Source organism: Colias philodice, chromosome 12, assembly GCF_061535455.1.
Source record: "Colias philodice isolate Cphi_HAF_F1 chromosome 12, ilColPhil1 Martin Lab GWU primary, whole genome shotgun sequence".
Classification (NCBI taxonomy): domain Eukaryota; kingdom Metazoa; phylum Arthropoda; class Insecta; order Lepidoptera; family Pieridae; genus Colias; species Colias philodice.
This window is the reverse complement of record NC_143097.1, coordinates 10,225,049-10,240,446: the sequence shown is the minus strand read 5'-3', so window position 1 is coordinate 10,240,446 and position 15,398 is coordinate 10,225,049. Positions and strand designations below refer to the sequence as shown.

The window sequence follows — 15,398 nt, the reverse complement described above, 5'->3', positions numbered from 1 at the left end:
TAGTGGGGTTAGAATGAGCATTCCCTCGTTTATCTAAATGCACCGTTAAAGAATAATAGGTATACAAACATATTCAAGAACATAATGTTAGTCAAGATATAGAGAAATAGGTACTTATTTCCTCAATTTTTATTGAACAAATCGTATCGTAGTCGTGTCGTAGTAAAACGACTCTGACCTATGCTGCAAAGACAATTTACGTTACCAGTTGATTATCGGTTGTCGCAACGATCACCTGCATAGCTTGTACTATCTTCCAGAAAAGCTTTTATATAGGGGAAAATCGCGATTTCCTTCTACATTGCAATTTTTACATTTCATAGTATATTAGTATAGACGTGTAGACTTTATTTTGTTTTAAACAATGTTATCGTAATTATTGCATTACTAGCGGTCCGTCCCGGCTTCGCCCGTGGTACATGTTTACGTTTTCTCTACATAAAAACCATCCTCGTACTTCATGGAATATAATAAAAAAAGAATTATCGAAATCGGTTCAGCCGTTCTCGAGTTATGCGCTTACCAACACATTTTGCGATTCATTTTTATATATAAGAAGATACCACAAATTAGTAAATAGTTAATAATTAACCCTAGAACATTTAATTATTTTAATTGATTACTGGAAATCAACTCTAATAATTAAAAATAACAAAAATGACATCAAAAATATCAAGAATGTTAAAAATAGTGTTTATTCTTAATATGTGTGTGTATGTATTATCTTACAAGTGCAATGTATGATACATAAAGACATTTTAAGTTTGAAAAATCAGATGTTTTGCGCGAAGTGACAGTAGTACCCACCTCAACGCTTCGCTTATGAGGCGTGCAAAAGTATTAAAAATAGTATTTACTCTATCTTAAATAGGTACATAATATTTCGATTGGTTTTGTATGCCCCCATATATCATGATTAATGATTATTATATATACTATTACCTACTATGTTATAGGTAGTTAATTATTAAGTTTTAATGTTATTTTAATAATAACTACAAAGTAAACTTGATTTTTTTGCAGGACAGTACCTACCAGGAAAAGCGGTCTTGTACATGATGATGAAAGTTGGTCTATGGAAAAGCTGCACTCACTTTATAGACGTTATATCGATTGAGAAGGTTCCAGAGAGATCAACTTACATAAACTATATAATTGGTTTAACCAACGTTAAACAAAAAGGATGATGTTTCCTGTGTTATTGTAACTTGCAATGATATTGTCTTTATGTAAATAAATGACTCAATAGATTTTTGGAATTTGACGTTTTATTTTTTTTCTGTACAGATTTAGTATTAAAAACAAGATATTCTTTTTTCCCGGGATAGTTAAATCATGTATGATTATTGTGGTTATATAATAAATTTCTCTTTATTATGTGTTAATCAATTAACGTAAAAATCCTGAATATTTCGTTGAAGTAATTACTGACTAATTGAGGTTTATAGTTAGTTTTAGTAATGCATTGATTGCTCTACATTGTTAAGGCACACGATTTTGGTCTAGTTTCCGTTGTTAGAAATGTAATAAAGTAATATTTTTACTATATCTACTTATATTATTAATGTAATAAATAAAAATCTACATAGTTTTTTTCTTGTGTTTGATTTTTACGTTTAGAATCCGTTAAAATATTTAATTTGTAAATAAAAATCTATTTAAGATGATAACATACATAATAACATCGGAAATTAAAATATAATTGAAATCGAGCATTTTTTATATGCGTAATAGCTTGGAAAATATTAAACAAAATATTTTTAATTTTGTGATACTTATCATTCATTTGTCACTTTTATAAAAGATGAATGATGATCTTCGTTATTTGTTCAATAACGTAGCCAACTGTGGATCCGAATGAATTGGTGTAGAAATTATGTGAAGATTTCTGGAGACCTTGACAAAGGAAGGATTAATTGGTATAATTATTATTCTACTTACTAGTAAAAAGGCAATTTCCTAACATTTTTTTTATTCCATTTTAATTTTGAATTTTATAAATAGTTAAGCAGGAAACAATATAAATTAAAAATTCTTTCACTCACTTACTACATAATTCTACTGAATTGTTTTCAACCAAATTTTTTAATTTACTTTTTACTTTTACACGGAAGCTTCTGAAGATGCGTTTTAATGTTATAAACACGGTAATTGCATACTGAAGGCTAAAATATATCATCCTATGACCCTTTCACCTTTTTAACCGACCTCGAAAACGCAACGAAGGTTTCAAACTACAATCATAATTTATTTTTGCACTGAATAATTAATTATGTAGCTATCTATATGCATCTGTAACTCATACTATGTTTTACACAATTCCTCAACAATGAAGAACAGAACCTGGATTTATACTAAGTACCTATTATTCTGTGGCATATTAGAGTTGTAATTTTTTTTTTAATAAGAACAACAGCTTATCCATCATCTTTTGGATATTCGACAAGTTCTCATTAGGTTTATAACAGAATTTAGACCTTTAAAAGACAATGTTATAAGGAATTTGAAACACAATTTTCAACTAACAAATTACGAAAATTAAGACAATAAGCGGTGGGTGTGACAGCGGTTATCATACACAGGATATAACCATTTGGCTCCATCTCAGAGATTGTCTGTGATCGTCTTGAAATAGCTCTTTGTTATGTGACCCCGCATATCTTACAAGTGCACTGTTAGACGTAACAAGAAACAACTAACTATACATATTATATACCTCAATATGTAGTATTTATTTACTTACTATATTTCCGCCCGCAGCTACGCCCGCGTTTTCAAAGGAAAACCCGCATAGTTCCCGTTCCCGTGGGATTTCCGGGATAAAACCTATTCTATGTGTTAATCCAAGTTACCCTCTATATCTGTGCTAAATTTCATTGTAATCGGTTCAGTAGTTTTTACGTGAAAGAGTAACAAACATCCATACATCCATACATCCATACTTACAAACTTTCGCTTTTATAATAGTACTAGCTTTCCGCCCGCGACTTCGCCCGCGTTTTCAAAGAAAAACCCGTTCCCGTAGGATTTCCGGGATAAAACCTATCCTATGTCCTTTCTCGGGTATCAAAATATCTCTATACCAAATTTCATGCAAATTGGTTCAGTAGTTAAGGCGTGATTGAGTAACAGACAGAGTTACTTTCGCATTTATAATATGTATTAGTATGGATTAAGATTTAAGATACAGTACATCGTAGCCCGTAAAATAACGAAAGAAAGGGTAATTTTTACTAAGAAAAAATTAGGCTAGATAATTTTGTTCGTTTATACTCTCAATGATTAATACATAAAATGATATTTTAAAGACTATTTCTCGTACAATTCGTATTTTTTCTGGGTCAAGGAAAAGGCTTAATAAGGAGTCTCTGAAGCTTTTAACAATAACTACGGTTTATTTTAATTCAACGAAATTCCATCCACCTATTAACTAACAAATTAGGTAATACAAAAAACTATAACGTGACCTAGAACCTAGAAGCTAAAACCTAGAATTCATGTTCTAAATTTAGTGTCGTGTCAAAAGTTCGTAAAACGTAGTTTCATGAACTAAAAATGTTACGTAATAGATATGCATAACATTATGATACATATTTACATGAAAAAGGTAATCCAATTGCTTAGTTTAAAAGTACAAACAGTTTAAGATCTTAGAGGAAGAGTTAGATGACTTATAAGTGCTATAATCAATAGATAAAACATAATAACATAATGAAATGAGTCATTTATTAAGAATTAACGTTACGATACAGCAAATACTCTTTAATACAATTTATTTATTAATCCTTAAGAAAAATAAACGTGTATTGGACCAATTGATACTAACCAATACTGTCTTTAAAACTTGTAAATACCCAAATTATGCCTTTTTTATGTATTATGTTACATATAATATATGCACCAATAATATGATGCAATCTTTTCATTAACAAGAAATAAAAAGGTTGTTTTTGTAATGTACCTAATCGCATATGATTAACTTTTTAACATGTCACAGTCATCCATTAGGTATCGTTGATGCATATTTTGGTGTAGAATTTGCATTATTTTTATTTTTTATCTGTGTTATTTTCGTCATGTTGGCGCGCCATTTTTCAAGTTCGAATAATGAATAATTAAGAGAGGACTATTTTATTTTATTTATAGGCGATAAAAATTTTCTTAATCTCGTTTGAACTGTTCTTTAATTTAACATATAATTTATTAGAAATTCAGTACAAATTAAACTCAAATATAATTGCAAAGAAAGCCTCATTGGTATTGTTTCGTTTACAATTTACTATGTTTATGCCAAAATTAATGTTTGCTTGACTGACCATGCTCCATGACATACCTGAGTAATACATACCTGACATACCTTAGCCTGAGATAAGAAGAATTCTTGTCTTTGAACTTACGAGATTAAGGATTATCTACTAATCTCTTTATAATGACGTCGCTAAACATTTTGGTGTCGGAAAATAACAATATGTGAAAGTAATCATCATTCATAGTTTGCTAAATAATTTGAATATATTACGAATTTTGTTTATGGTTTTTACTCTAAACGTATGGAAATTATTAGATTTAACTATACGAGTAGATTACTTCTAAATATATTTCGATCAATGTATCCCATTTCTTAGCCATGAATTGGAATGTGGGAAAATATCTGAAACTTATAAACACCGAAAGTCTGCCAAAGTACCGTAGGTATCTAATCAATCATCCAATTTTTGATCTCATCAAATACCTATCAGTTCTCTGTAGACGAATAAATGCTTCTTGCTTATTGTACAAAAACCTACTGACCTATATAAACGTATTTGATATCACATACATTATACAAACAAATATTGTCCGAAAACAAGGGTGGATGACGCACGACCAAATTGTTTGCCAATCTATATTAATATTATACTAATGTTATAAAAATAATTGTATGTATGTTTGCAATGAATAGGCTCAAAAAGTAATTGACGGATTTGGATGAAACTTTACAGTGATATAGGTAGGCCGTAGGCATTAGCTATAGCTAGAAATGCTTGATTTTGCCCGCGGGTTCATCCGCAGGTGAAACCGCGCAGCAAATCTAATCTATACTAATATTATAAAGAGGTAAAGTTTGTGTGGATAATCTCTCGATTTACTGAACCGATTTTAAAATGTCTTTGACCTTTAGAAAGCCACATAATCTATTACTGTTTTTAGTCTATTATATTTCGTTTTTATCCCGGGTTCACACAAGCGGACGCGGAGCAGTGAAGAGCGGCTTTCACAATATATGAACTTATTTAAATACAAGATTAACACGTTTCGTCATTGTTTTTGTTTATGGTAATTCCGATACGAATTACCACAGATCTAGTACCAGTAGATATGCAATGCTATGGTGAAAAGAGATAGATAGCTACGCTTACATTATGTGAGTGAAGGGGATGTAGATACGTTTTTTTTGTCCTTATCTGCGTGGCCACTTTTTTTGTTTGGCCCCTGTCAAACCTGGGCCAAACAAACAAAGCAGATCTGATATTTAATTAGTTTTCTTGTGTCTAATGTTCTTTTTGGTGATAAATACATTTGGAAGTTAATTATAAAAGTGTTCTGAATGTACTACGTGTACTGAGTGTTTATAATTATGGGTGGTTGCAGCGTATTAGGCTATAACAGCCGCACGGAAACAAACGCCGATGGAATTTCATTTCATTCGTAAGTAAACAATTAAATAAAGATACATAATATCAGAATCATTATAATTGACTGTTTCCTATCAACTGATCATTCTTATTGTTAATATTTCGTGGTAATTTTAGCTTTTAAGTGTAAGATAACCTCAATCACAATGTTGCCTGCAAATGGGAAAAAAAGTCCACAAAATTGCAAAAAAATGTTTGTCCCATAGTTTTCCAACGTATAATGGCATTTGTATATATGGATTGATGCTAGTCGGTAAAATTGGGTACCATCTAAAAAGCGAGAATATGTTCAAAGAATTTTAACGCAATTTTTTTGTTTGCAAACCTAAATAATCTCTCCTTGAGTCAAATGCTACGCCAACAATCAGCATGAATGTAATTACTTATCTTCATTTTAAGAAGTTGATTTTAAATCACAATCAAATTCCATTGTTAGATTTCCCTATAACCCTAAGATAGATTATTTTCATATGCGTTTATTAAACTTTGTTACATATTAAATTGCTTTTTACATTAACTCTCTAGTAAAATAAAAGTAAAATATAAATCTAAGAATTTATATTTTTTAGTTTGAATCTGTGCAGTCAGTATCGGCAACACAAAATGATGATCCAAATTCCAATACCATCAACGAGCTATAGAGGAGTTAAAAGGAATAGACAGAAATCAAATGATTAAAATGTGTCCCCAGGTGCTAAAACTCGAAAACTGGTTTGTACTAAAAAAATACATCTTTATTAATAAAAATAACAAGTTATTTGGTAATACATAGTTAATAATGGATAAAAATTTATAACCGGAGTAAATTAAGCATTAATTCCATTTTATTTGCCATTAATTGTTAGCATTTCTCTTTAAAAATGTTTTTATTTCTAAAAGCAGAGTTGTTTTGATGCCATAGTTTCAAATTTAATATATTGAAGTATTTTTATTTCTAATTATTTGCTATTAATGTTAGTATATTAATGTTATACTTTGATACCAATACATCGGTATTAAAATAATTAATATAATGGCCTTGACACAAAAAATATTTTATATTCTAAAATTTATTTTTTCAGTTGCAGAAGCAAAAACAGATATCAGCTAATCGTCTTAAGAAATTGCTTGTTAAATGCTTATAAATATGGAAGAAACAGAAGTTCTCCGCAGCATCGAAAACGGAAATAAAGATTTTCTAAAACTCAAGGAAACGATATTCAAGCCAACTACGCAACTTTTCCTTATGTCTAAATTTCATAAGCCCAAAAGCGTACATTTACGTACGAAAAACATTCGACATCGGGCTACGTAGATTTTGTACCTACTTGATTTTTATGTTCCAATATTTGTAATCGGCCCTTAGCACAGAAATTTATACATGTGTAAAATAACCTATGATAATAAAACACATTGAAACTGTATCTGAATTTAATATTCCTTTATTTGTGGTCTTCCCTTCTCGAATGTATATTATGTATATAAAAACTACAAAGGTAAATTTTCATTAAAAATACGTCCTCAAATTCACCTAACATTATTTATTTATTGCACTGAATTGTTTATTGTAATAAATAATTAATGTAAGAGTGAATTTGAGGACGTATTTTTAATGAAAATTTTCCCTAAAATGAAGGAAAGTTTATAAAATGGCAACACTCGAAGATAGAGCGAAATGCACTGAGGTGGCCACGCATGTTCTGAATCTAGTGGTACTAGATCTGTGCGAATTACGATTGATAAATTATCAACTAGACGACTGGCACGTTTTCGTTAAGTGACGTAATATTTATAACTAATGTATTTGCCCCTAAAAGATAGTGATAATAATAAAATAAACCTACGTAATATTCTTAAATTAATAAGAATCCCTATAAAAGTGTATCGTAATATCTATGTACAATTATGACTGTAATTAAATAATTATGTTATGTAAGGCATAATTAATGTGCCTTTTTGTATCCATATATGACTTTCAAAATTAGAAACAATTTTTTGTCGCATAGATAATAAAGCGCATGTGCATCCCTACATAAATTAATCTAATCTGCATCTAAATAGTTGCATAAACTCTTGCATAAACTAGTACGTTTGTACGTTGCCATGGTTACGGCTCCAGTCAAATAGAGTTCACCACAAAGTCTATGAAATAATTGTATTAGTCAGTTCAATAAAGAAACGAATCTTCAATGGCGGCCAAAGCTGACTTTGACAGATGGTAGGATCATCAAAAAAGAAAATAAAAATAACGTAAATTGATAATTATTTTATTAATTATTTCAAATTGTTTGTTGACAAACTTTTTTGTTATTGTATTTGTGTATTTATATGAATTATCATATTTACGTATACAGAATGTAATAAAATCCCCATAATACTTGTAATAAGCCCATAAAACTGAACAACTTTTCCCAAAGAACATATTTTGTCAAATTCCAATAAAACATTATTTACTTTCGCAAATGCATAATTGACATTGTAAATTTACGATAAAAACTATTATAGGGAAAATCAAATACATTTTAGTGATTTTATTTTTCCATTTTTTTTTTGCATACCGTACGGCCGTGTGTGAGCGAGAGGGAATGATAAGCGCCGCCATTGAAGATTCGTTTCTTTAAAGAACTAACTAATACAAGCTATCATAATACGAACAGCCACATAGTCATTGAGGTATTATTACTATGTACTACATAGTAACTCAATGCACATAGATAACATTATATTATTCAAAGCTTATTCAAAGCATATTCTGCGACTCTACCTAAATCATTAAGTTATTACATATTATCTGAACGAAATTTCCTGTAATTGATATCAACGAAATTATTCGTTCTGAACTCTTTCTGAGCTTGAAAAATAAATATTTTCAGAAAATCCACATTTATTAATTATATTTAACTCTACCTATGTAAATGTTTGTAATTAAACTCAATAAAATCAAATTAAACACCAAAATATTGTTAATACACCATAACTAAGACAACTTTAATGTTAAATATTGTATCGGTCAATGTTTCTTCAAGATTTGAGTCGATCTTGGTGTGAAATTAAAAAGTCAATAAATGTAGATCAAATATTATTCGCTACTGTAGTTATATATGTATTTATTTTAGAGATTAACAACCGGTTAATGTAAATTCGTACCTACATCGTTTTGCAGTACATATTTAGTTAAAATATCTATGTAGAGTTTGAACTTATTTTAGCTCTACCTACCTACTATACATAAATTCGTAATTTATTGCTTTACATCGTTGTCGTGATTAATTGATTTTTGTTTTTTTTTTAATCATGTCATTATATAATATATGTATTAGGTAAATAGCATAATAATTTAGCAAAATATGATTTTAAATTAATCGATTTTGGTTAACCATACTTTATTCTTCTATAATTAATTATAAATTTAATTTTATTATAAGTGATAAATGACATGTTATATCAAAGTTTCTTCATTCTTCATTATATAACTTAATATAGGTACATAACCAAATTTGATAAATAATATAAAATATGCAATTAATGTCTAACAAAACACAAATAATTGTTACGTAGAGTTAAATTAAATATTGTTGTAATTCATGTAATATTGTCAATTCTACAAATCATTTTCATGATTTTCATTTATTTCGACCCCGTGTCCTTCAAACGATGACCTTTCGATGACATTTTTGACAGATTATACAAATTAAAAAAAAAATGTAACAACCACATACCTTTTTGTCTAAGAGCCCCATCGTTTCCGCGGTTTCTATCTTAGTTTTTTCGGACATGTTTACACAGATATTTTCGGAAGATAAACTAGTGAATAACTAGACACATCCACGACTGACAGCCAGCACCCTACGCATGCGCCGTGTGGACCCCTCGTAAGTACAATGGACCTTAGATAGATTAGGGACCCGTATCCCAAATATCTATAGCATGAATGACGCAATTTGTGGACGGTCAGTGACGTCTATTGATAAAACTTTTGCCAAAATTGACGGAGTTGTTTCGTAGAAAGGGATAGTAAGATTGATCTGGCTTCTTTGATTTGTATCGCTAATAAAGGCCATTTAAAATCGGCACTTTTTCGAATAGAACATGAATAAAGAATAAAACTCTGTTTAATTACATAAGATGATAACATTAACATAACATAAAATGTTTGTACTTCTCATTTACTTATAACAAGCTTTTCATGACACTCTACCAACTCTACATTAGAAGAAAAATTAGTTTTTGAGTGAATGCGAAATAATACTCCTAAGAATTTCGTAATTGATATTTCTTCCAATCAATTCTTTCTGGTATTTTATTTAATTATAATATTTAAAATGTTATATATGTAATTGTTTACTTTCTTTACGCGACTTCGCTTCTATGCACATAAATAGTTATGTGCATAGAAGCGAAGTGCAACGGTAGTCTTGCAATACATAGGTATTGCAAGACTACCATTCCATGTAAATTTATGTATATCATCCCTTTCAACCCTTAAATTAATTATTTTTGAAATAATGAAATTTTTTCTGAAATAACATTTTTTAAGCTCGTCATGCCGAATGGGTTTATAGCATGTTTATAGTTATGAATGCAAACTAACGATGTTATATAAAGTAAAAAGGTGTTTCGTTTTTTTTTTCTTAAATTCGTAATATTTTATACGGAACGCTATAAGTAGTTATATCAACGCCTACCTCATATCTTACGCAATGTATTCCTTCAGTTACAAGATAAATTTCGATAAATTGTGTAATACAAAAATTATGTTAGTACTACTCTTTGATGAGAAATGTACTTGTCTAAAAGCCTAGAAATGTAACACCACCGAAGCCATATTATGTTTTAGCAATGTTGCATCAGAGTTTCTTGCCGGTTCTTCTCCGTAGATACTGCTTTCCGAATCGGTGGTAAATGTTAAAATATGTATACGTAATGACGTTTCAAAAGTGCTCCTAGAAGAAGTCTAATTGAATAAATAAATGTTTGAGTTTGATTTTGAGTTTGATCATATGATTTTAATAAGGACTTAATGTTGAAATCGACTATAATAATTCTTTGATTATTATTGTCGACTAGCTGACCTGACACACGATATCCGGGGTTTCTTTAGAGAACTGCCGCACGTATTATAGGTTTTTTGTGGGGGGGGGATGGGGGGGAGGAGGGGGGGACCCTCCCACCAAAAGGGAAAATTTAGGAAACCAATAGTTTTGGAGAAAAATCAATTTTCCTATTCTAACCTCAAAATGTATGGAATTGGTGTAACAAAAATTTTACGATACATAAATAAAATACAAACAAGTTGTGAAAACCTACGTAGTTTTTTTTATTTGAGTGGGAATCGCCCTAAAGTCGCTTCTGGCACTCGCCGGCCGCTGCCGCGGCACGCTCGCTTCGCTCGCTCGGCTCGTGCGGCAGTTCAAATGTTAACCTAATACGCTCGTCGCTTCGCTCCTCGCTACCTATTTGAATACTAAAAGTAAAAGTTTAATAGTTTTTTAACCTACATAGATTTTTTTTAAGCTATTGCATAGCTTCTATCGCGGGCCTTGTGCGCGGGGACCGAATCCAGAAATTGCGTAACGAAAAACCTCACGCTCCCCACTCCGACGGGCACGGAGGTGTGGCTTGAAGGCATGCTTTGCAATAGCTTTGCCGCGGCAGTCCCCGAGTGCCACACGTCTTTTTTGTTTGAGTGGGAATCGCCCTAAAGTCGCTTCTGGCACTCGCCGGCCGCTGCCGCGGCACGCTCGCTTCGCTCGCTCGGCTCGTGCGGCAGTTCAAGAGTTAACCTAACACGCTCGTCGCTTCGCTCCTCGCTACCTATTTGGATATTAAGAATAAAAGTTTAATAGTTTTTTAACCTACCTACGTAGATTTTTTTTAAGCTATTGCATAGCTTCTATCGCGGGCCTTGAGCGCGGGGACCGAATCCAGAAATTGCGTAACGAAAAACCTCACGCTCCCCACTCCGACGGGCACGGAGGTGTGGCTTGAAGGCATAGCATGCAATAGCTTTACCGCGGCAGTCCCCGAGTGCCACATGTCTTTTTTTTGTTTGAGTAGGAATCACCCTAAAGTCGCTTTTGGCACTCGCCGGCCGCAGCGTAAAGTCACAGTACAGTGAAATGGAACGTCTTGGTCCGCTTTTTTTGCACAACAAAACGGATAAATGCACTTTTTTCGCACAAAAAATTATTAACTTTAAAAATTAATAACTAAAAAACTACAAGTTTCCTAACGATAATATTTTGGAATTACAATCTTACATTACCTAGCTAACTAAAAATATAAATATTTCCAACAAATTCGTGCGGCAGTTAACTAAAGCCAACCCCGATATCCTGTTATCGCTTTAAATTTAAATAGTGGCTAACTAAGTGTTTTTTTTTTCATCGCAAATATCTTAAGTATTTACAAACACAACAAAAAAAATTATCGAAATCGGTCCAATTATTCACGCATGATGCCATGAACAATACAAATAGGGATTCATTATATTAAAGTAGCTTTCCGGCCGCGTAAAGAAAAGCCCGCATAGTTCCCGTAGGATTTCCGGAATAAAACCTATCCTATGTGATAATCCAAGTGGCCCTCAATATGTGTGCTAAATTTCATTGTAATCGGTTCAGTAGTATTTGCGTGAGAGTAACAAACATACATACACATAGGTACACATACATCCATCCTCACAAACTTTCGCATTTATAATATTAGTAGGATAGGATAGAGATTATAACCCTATCTTAAATACGTATATCCTTTCTTTTAAATTCTTTTAGATTTTTAGTTCAATTTCTCTTATTTTTTGTAAAGAGTTTATTTTTTTAATTTCATCAAATTTTTGGCTAAAGTGATACTTGCATAGTATAGAATTGTTATAATATTCAGGTATATAACTTGTATCAACGGATGGATAAATGTCTCCTGTAACACAGGACATTTCCTAGCATAGGAGACATTGTTCAAATATTACAATTAATTGTACCTACAGCTACGGTTTATGTTTTACTTATATGTAGAGGAAAGTAACTAAATGTGGGCTAGTGCTTTAATATGGGCTAGTAACATTTCTCATAAACAAACAATCGAAAGCCGCAACTAATGACTATCTTCTGTCGCATTCATTCGTCCTATGAGCGCAATCACTCTATCTCATCCGTGTGGCGCGAGTTGCCGTTGGGGTAAGAGGTCGTCACTGCACCGCTGCCGCAAAATTTTGTAGGGTACGTAAAAATATGTTGTTTTATCATTGAAAATAAGGGATTAGTGTAATGACTATATGTTTTATTCGTAGGATATGAGTTTAATTTCATGTGTTTGGAAGTTTTACTTATTTGTTTTCTATTATTTAAAAGATGCAAGGTTAAGTTTGTTTTCATTAAGAATTTCGATTATGGGCTATGTTGGTGATTGCTGAAGATGAAGAGGATATCCCTTAGATTCGGACACTGATCCTGATCCTATAATCAGCGAAGACGCTCCTACTTGTGCAGATGCAGAATGTATGTTCTGCCAGCAACTTTTTTCAGAGAATACAAGTGGAGAACTCTGGGTTCGGTGCTTGAGCTTTGGGCACATAATGATTGTGCTGGGCCAGAATTTGATACATGGATATGCGACTTTTGCAAGTAAAACTATTAATTTCTTAAAATTACCAAATTTCTTTGATCTCTACGTAGATATTAACATAACATAATTGTTTTTTCTTAAGAAATACATAGGTGGCCCATATTTGAGGGTCTGGTCCATATTTGGTGCCTTTTATCTAATTTTGTTTTTTGTTCAAATTTAATATTATAGTTTATTAATAAAAAAATAAGACTGTTACGGTGTTATGAAAAAATGTATGACTAATTACTATTACATAAACAAAAATTTATTTTTCAAAAAGTTTTTAATTTTTGGCCCAAAAACAAAATGGTAGCCCATATTTGGTTACTTTCCTCTAAGTTATCCCATAATTGCATGTACATGTATATATTTTTTTTTTGTTGTCAAATAAAGAATTTATTATTTATTATAAAATTAATGCTATAAATACAGAGTATAAAAATTAAAATCAATGTTTCATATGAAATATAAACGTACCTACCTAATAAACTCTAGTATTACTTTATATTGAAACTTATGGTTACAACTACATTTTCATAGCTATGATTTTTTCGTGTCACGAGATATTATCTATACTAATATTATAAAGAGGAAAGGTTTGTAATTATGTATGTATGTATGTATGGTTTTCACGCATAAACTACTGGACCGATTTCAAAATTTCTTTCACCATTAGAAAGCTGCATCTTCACTGAGCAACATAGGCTATAAAAATATGTAGGTAGGTACCACGGGCGAAGCCGGGGCGGACCGCGAGGAAATAATATAACCACTTTAACTTATATTTAGAAATACTTACCACCATTAGAAACATTTTTTTCACCTATTTCATTCGAGCAAATAAATGTATGTATGAATATTTTTGGCAAGCTTTGTAGCGTAAACTATGCATTTAAATATGTAATAGCCCTTTGTTTTGTTTGTAGGTGGAATCTTTTAGCTATCTACTAGTCCAGATAACTATATCATAATAATTACTTAATAAAGGTCAATGTGACGTCAATACTATGCATTTACAAAATATAACACTTATCTGTTAAAACATAAATTAAATAAATCTTACGTATATTATTAGTCATATGTTACCATGTATGTATTTATTGTGGTAATATACAAGCTTCGCGTCCCGGCTGCGTCCGTGAAGAACTGATAAAATCGAAATAAAATATAGCTTTCTGCTGCTGATTTTTTCGAATTGATTCGATGGGTTCGGAGTAAATAAAAAACACACTACCAAATCGGAAAGTTTTATTTCTTTTTTATAATTTACAAGTATTTTAATAGTATTCGTGTATTTAGAGCGGTAAATTGTAGATACTTATGAAAACAACGACTAGATTACATAATGTGCTCACTGCTCATATGCTCTAATACCGCAGCCACACTATGCTCCTGGTCCTGCTCATCGCGCTGCCGTTATTCGCCTCGACATTGCCCTCTCTGGCCACACACTGCTCTACTCGCGCGATTAATCGCGACGCTCCTCACTTGGCATTTGCCTTGCCTCTTACATATTACTTTTAATTTTAACTGACCGATGACATGAAATACATCCCAGAAGTTGTAAAACTAGGTACTTTGTATGACCTAATATTACTATATTATAATCTTATATATATAAAATTCTCGTGTCACAATGTTAGTCTGCATACTCCTCCGAAACGGGTGGACCGATTCTCATGAAATTTTCTGTGCATATCGGGTAAGTCTGAGAATCGGCCAACATCTATTTTTCATATGTACCACGGGCGAAGCCGGGGCGGACCGCTAGTCTTATATATAAAATTCTCGTGTCACAATGTTAGTCTGCATACTCCTCCGAAACGGGTGAACCGATTCTCATGAAATTTTCTGTGCATATCGGGTAAGTCTGAGAATCGGCCAACATCTATTTTTCATATGTACCACGGGCGAAGCCGGGGCGGACCGCTAGTAATAAATAAAAATAAAATAAAATAACACCTTGCAAAGGTATACTAGGGAACAATAACAACTTTATGATGTTTATAGACTTTAGTACGGTTTTTAGTAGCTCTAACTTGATTTGAATTCTAAACTACGGTTTCCCATTCTATGAAATTTGCTGTTTCCTTTTCCATATAACACTTTTAGGGGAGTTTTTATAAAAATAAAAGACAA

The 15,398-nt window shown here is 31.7% G+C and overlaps 1 protein-coding gene and 1 long non-coding RNA gene across 2 annotated transcripts in view; one reads left to right on the top strand and one right to left on the bottom strand.

Moving 5' to 3' along the window:
• The window catches only part of nebu (solute carrier family 2 member nebulosa), a 59,160-nt gene extending 49,768 nt beyond the window's left edge, over positions 1–9,392 (bottom strand). The window contains exon 1 of the mRNA XM_089701816.1: positions 9,374–9,392. The gene's annotated coding sequence lies outside the window, so the exon portion shown is untranslated. The remainder of the gene's footprint in view (positions 1–9,373) is intronic.
• Positions 5,451–7,076, top strand: LOC149484253 (uncharacterized). Its single transcript, XR_016316399.1, has 3 exons — positions 5,451–5,688; positions 6,245–6,386; positions 6,737–7,076. It is a non-coding gene; the product is annotated as an uncharacterized LOC149484253 (long non-coding RNA).
• Positions 9,393–15,398: the final 6,006 nt, after the last annotated feature.